Genomic DNA, 6,000 nt, shown 5'->3' on the forward strand with positions numbered 1-6,000 from the left:
CCGCCGCTAAAACCTTGACAGAAGTGGATAACGAGAGAGTGATGAACATTGAACACAGAATGACTCGAGATTATTGGATCAAATCATCGCGATGTAAAATAATGTACGCAGTAGTCACTGCGGGTGCAATTGAAGTTTATATTAGGTAGGTCGGTACCTTGGTATGCACAGATAATATGTGTGATCCTTACCGAAGAATTAATGCTGTTCTTGAGCTCAGAGCTCAGGTGTAATTAAGGAGATACCTATTAAGTACCTAGGACGTGGGTGATATAGTTGATAGGTGGTATGTGTGTACCCTCGCGATATTCCATAGATACTAAGATGAATGAAGAAATGATATCATACTCGAGTATATCGATGACATCCCCGTTGCAGCTTGTACCGAAATTGGGAGACAAAATGCTCAAGAGGTTCAGAACATGCACTGGTACAGCCAATAACTGATGACAGACCAATTCATCATTTGTCTGGTTTCGTCCAGGCATCTTGTTGTGGCTCTGTGAAATGGTGAACTATTCACAGAAACAGAGTGAGTTCAATTCATCCATCTCTCATATCTCCCATGTGTTTCTCCATTGAGGTTGCTGTACATGTTGTAAAACACACACATATATGTGTACATATACATTTTACACATACACATAAATATACACACACTAGATCCTCATTCCCGGAAGATTAATATCGATTTTCAATTCGATATCATTTTCGCCTTGGAACGTAAGACTAAGATGATTGGATATTGGTGAACCCTCTAGAATGTTTCGCATTGGTCCCATTGCGATGGTTCAGTAGTTTAGTGGATCGAGAATAATGTAAGAGTTTGGTAATTCTGTAAAATGTGGGAGCACAAGGGCTCGACTTTCCGTTTTCACATCTGTACATCTTTGCAAGGTCGTTTCAAGCATAATCCTTCTTCGTGTGGAATTTATCCGGTACTAATGAAGCTAGCATATACCATTTTTAAGGTTTTCACTGACTCGACGCCAAGCTTACAGGTTATAACATCAGAATATCTATCTATGTCGTAGCTAAGTAGATGTATATCAGCAAGATATGATAATGAATGCTGATACTCAATTCCGATATCTGTCTAGTCTTTATCTAGGATCATTTTTGTTATCTTCAAGTACATTATCCATATTATCCATATTATCCATAATTTGCTAATTTGATTTCATTCTAGAAGAAGAAGATATCGATTATTTTCTCTCCCGGTCTCTATCTACTCTGTCTATATTCTCCAAGAATAAACCTGGTGAATATCTTCTGATATTTTGAAAAAGAAGACCATCCCACTCTTGCGCCTTAGAAGTCAAGAGATACCTAGGTAGCATCTTCAGCCAAATTATGAAGTTTCAATGATCTTGTATTTCCGCCCGTTTTGGACCAATGGCAGTACCTACCTAGAAACCACTGGTTCTTTTTTCGATCGTTCCTCAAGACTATCACTCCCTGGGCCAATAGCGAAACTCCCAAGATACCAAGAGCTCTACTCAATCTTTACATTTGCCCTTTTCGACGTCGTGCTGACCATACTCTCCACTTGTACCTGAACCGAATAGAATGCATTTCTGGAAATAGATGCGAGTGACCATGAGGATCCCGGAAATGAAATTTAATATATCGCGATTCTATCATGGTTCAAAGCTCGAACCTTATCAAGTCTCCTTGTGCTAATTCGTTGCATCTATCATCGGCACTAACATTCACATTTCACCTGCACCTTTGCGTCACGCCGTACATCGCATTGCGCGCTACTTTCCAATACCAACAGCTGTCAGCGCTTATAGGGAAAAATAGCAAATCATCTTTGAGCAACATAAGCAAACTCTTCTTACCGCTATTTCACAGAGGAAAGGACTCTATCGAATTCCAGCAGTCTGGTCACCCCCTGCGGACGTTTCATTCATAGCCAAAAAATTCCTGGATGAGATTCACGAGAGCCTGTCGGTGTAAGCCTCATTTCCACGCTTTCGAAAGCTGAAATGTGGTGAAGATAACACGGAATACGATGGATCTCTTTGATGCGAGTAATGCATGAGAAATTTGCGGGAACCCGTGGAGAAGGCATACATTTTGATGTCAAGATGACAATAAACCCCCTCAGAAAAGTCGATCACAAGTAAGATTTTTGCTATCATATCACACCGCTCAAGCTTCAACAAAAGCAATATTGCACATCTTTCCAGTTATACCATGTTTTAAAGCCTATACTCGGGCGTGTTATCTTTACATCACGTCGTATCTCATCGTGTAGCCCCTAAAGCGGGTTTCGGTTATCCATTCTAAACAACCACTCTTGAGGCTCGCTATCATAGGATACAATATAGAGTGTGGCAAGGAATAGTAACACACTATTGTAAAAATACACGTGTATACACGAAATATTAATTTCGCAATTTGAATCTAAAGTCCCTCTTTTTCCACCAGAACTCCTAATAATATCCGAACTATCAACGACCAGACCCATCTTGGTCTTTCCCTTCCCTTCCCTTTCCTTCCTCCCACTTTCCTTCTCAAGAATAGTGGGAATTTATGTAAATCAAATTATCTCCACTTTTCGGGACGACCCGACAGTTTGGTAACAGCTAATGTGGAGGATCCTGCGGTACAGGGTTGATGTGTTTGAAAGTAGTCACATGGGCCACCCACCGTCACTTACTTATCATCACCCACCCACCTTTTAGGAGCGAGGCGCCTTATCCGATATTGTGATATATGTCATAATGTTCCATCTATCAAAGGGAGATAGACGACCCGACGACTAGAAAGAGATACCGTCCGAGGTACTAAAATTCTAGCTGGACTGATGATCTCGCTGACCTGAATGTAGGCAGCTTTTAACAAAATTTGAAGGATCAACCGAGCCCTTGGTTATCAGATCCCTGTCTTGATTCAATTCAATCAAGTCCACAATTCTCTACTCAGCTTGTCATCGCTTATCATCACTATCCAATGAATCTACAACACTTGACCTCCCACCACCAAAAGCTCCAAATTCTAACCATTATTTCGGGCTTGGAAACGTGTCATGGGCAAGTATACGTGTTGAGAGTCCGAGAATCCACAGTGAAGAGAAAAAGAACAAAAGAAATTATGAAAATTGACCACTGGATCATTCTGCAACATAGTACACCATCCTGTCAAACGTCACAATCAGTGCCTCTAAAGCAATCATGTTTGTTTAAATGAAGACGAATAATGCTCGCCCCTAACATCAATCTATTCTACATGGTTCAAGCTATCTCGTTTCAAGATGTCGTTGTTTGGAGAAGCTTTGAATCATAATCAATTTTGGAAGAAGATGGATTCAAACGCAACAGGGATATAATATTCAAAGTCCATGGAGCTGGGTTTGTACTCCGTTGAACAACACTTGTGGCTAATGAGTAAAACACGAAGGGAATAATTGAGAGCCGACAACAATCCCAATTGCTCGATTTGATGTCTCAGAATATATCGTACATAATTTGTGTCAGGGGCGTTGATCACATTCTTTCTTTTTTCTCTTGAATCATTCCCTACAACAATATTGTCTCAAACAACAGCTCTAGAACATGATGTAATATAACTGAAACCGGACATACTCGACTGTAAGGCTGGGAGATTATCATATCTAGTCCTTTTCTACATATGCAGCCTCCCGCATCGCCAAGCAAGGGCTCCAAGGCACTCAGTGGACCAAAACATTTCAAATATTTTACTCACTCTTTTTGATGGTGTAATATTCTCTCCTCTCAAGACAAGCATGCAAAGCACCGCTTGGTGTGCAATCTTAAGGTTAGTCCAGTGATCACATGCTGAAGTTGGAGCTTACAGCTCAACAAATTCATTGGTCGCTGCTTGATCCCTCACTTCCGGCACTAACAGTTGGATAAAGAACCCAAGAAATGCGACCTGATTTCTGGCCATACCTCACCAATGGATTCCCGGTAAAAAAAGATTTGATTGGCAGTACCAGGTATCTGGAATTGCTTTGTGCCAGCATGCAATACGACACTTCTACCCTAGCCTCCCAGTTTCTTCAATCATGTCCCAATTGAGTGTCACACTATTATCATTCTGAGATACCCTAGCATATCCACTTCTCGTATGGCGACAGTAAATTAAAAAAGAGGTTTTCTTATTCGTGCCATCAGATGTAACTCTAGACTATCTCATGATTGGTTACTATCAAATACCGACACTCTGGTACGGAAGGAATCTTACCCCTGCTGAAGGGACTTCAAGAGTCAGCCGGTCTAATGTTCGCCCTTCAAAAATATACGATTGGTCGCCATAACGAATCTAGAATCCGCCTATTATGCACAGAAGGCTGTGGCGTGTCTTATTGGTGTGGCTGCATGTATATCTTCCAATTGGTGCATGCTCGGCATGTCAATCCGCAATGGTCGGTTCGCACCGCGCTTAGCCAAGGGGAGGATACGGTGAAATGTCAGCATTCTCATTCAGCCCTGCATCTGGTGTAACCATACATTAGCACTACCGGAGCAAACTCTTTCCCCGAGGTTACCAGCCGAAAGAGCAACGCGGACCGAGGATACTTCTCCAATGTACATCATATTCAATCTTACATGCAACCAATTTAATGCCCAACCATTGCATGGATACTGGCACTATACAAACAATATAGATGGATTTCCTGGCAGAATTCCCACTAATCGTAGAGAGCGTTATATCCCTACCATGCAATGTATGTCAGAAACGAAAGTTTCTGATACCCCCACGCTTTCCTTTATAATCTACAAACAATGGAGATAGCCAACCTATCGGACAATGTGGGGATTTTATCCCCGTTTGCTACAGCCACGTGGATCTCTCCTTGGAGAATATTCTCCAAAGCATGCAGAATAATATATTTATCCATGCAAGCTAAATCCATATTCTCGGACTTATGCCCACCTGTTAACCGACCTCCAAAAGCATCTCATATAATCATCAAAGTGAGCATCGGCGACCTTTCGTCTGACTCATCTTCCGGCTTACGCAGTACAGATCAACAACTTTGGATGATCTCAATTAATACTGCATCTCTGCTATAAGACCGGCGGTCTCACCGCTTAGAATAGAACATGTGGGGGTTTCCAAAACGAGACAGCAGGAACAAACACTCGGGTCTACGCCATGTCACCTTCTGCATCGCTGGCTCACACGTGGCTTCTACTTCCCGTCATGAACAATGTGTATCTCGATCCGCCTTTCTGGTCGTCGCTTGCAGTGACCATTAAGTTGTGGATATTCTGGCGCATTTCCACAATCTCTGAGCTTTTGCTGAAAAAAACTCAAATGGGGCGCGGCTGCAGTGTGGTACAACAAATATTAATAGCTTTGTCATAAAAGGCGCTCTTGAAAATGGATGAAAACACGTCAATATTGTGATTCTCGTCATATCTGACGAAGAAATTCTAAGTGGAATTGATAATGCATCCGTCTTCTTATCGATGGCTGCGTCACAAAGGGGAGGGGAGGGGGGTGAGCATGTAATACCATCTCACTGGTTTATCTTTCGGACCCGGACCAGTTCTTCGGAAATGAATTCTTCAGATGCAATATGGTGTGTCGTCTGTTGTTTCAACCCCATGTTATGATATCAAGTGAATCAGCTATGCCCCTCTTTTCACGTACATCGATGTACTCTGTCCTTGCCCAAGATTTTTGCTGTTTCCTCGTCTCGATGACAATGAATGAATACGATGGCTACATGGTGGGTGGCGATATATTGGATGTCTTGCTTGTTATGAATCCTCTCGTTGTCATAAATAATAGGAATCAGATCACACGTCAGGATAGCACAATTGGTAGGGAGAGGTTTCGAGGAGGTATGAATTGCTGGCCCTAAAAAGCAACGCCGCACTTATTCTTCTTCATCCTCCTCATTCCGATATCTAACCTGTGCCTTTTTTGAGTTTAGGATGCTAAAATAAATATATCACGGAACAGAGGAGGAGTTTTAGGTTTTAGCTTTAAAATCTCTTTTCCATTCCATCTTTCACA

This window comes from Botrytis byssoidea (genome assembly GCF_014898295.1).
Source record: "Botrytis byssoidea strain MUCL 94 chromosome Unknown BBYS_002, whole genome shotgun sequence".
NCBI lineage: Eukaryota > Fungi > Ascomycota > Leotiomycetes > Helotiales > Sclerotiniaceae > Botrytis > Botrytis byssoidea.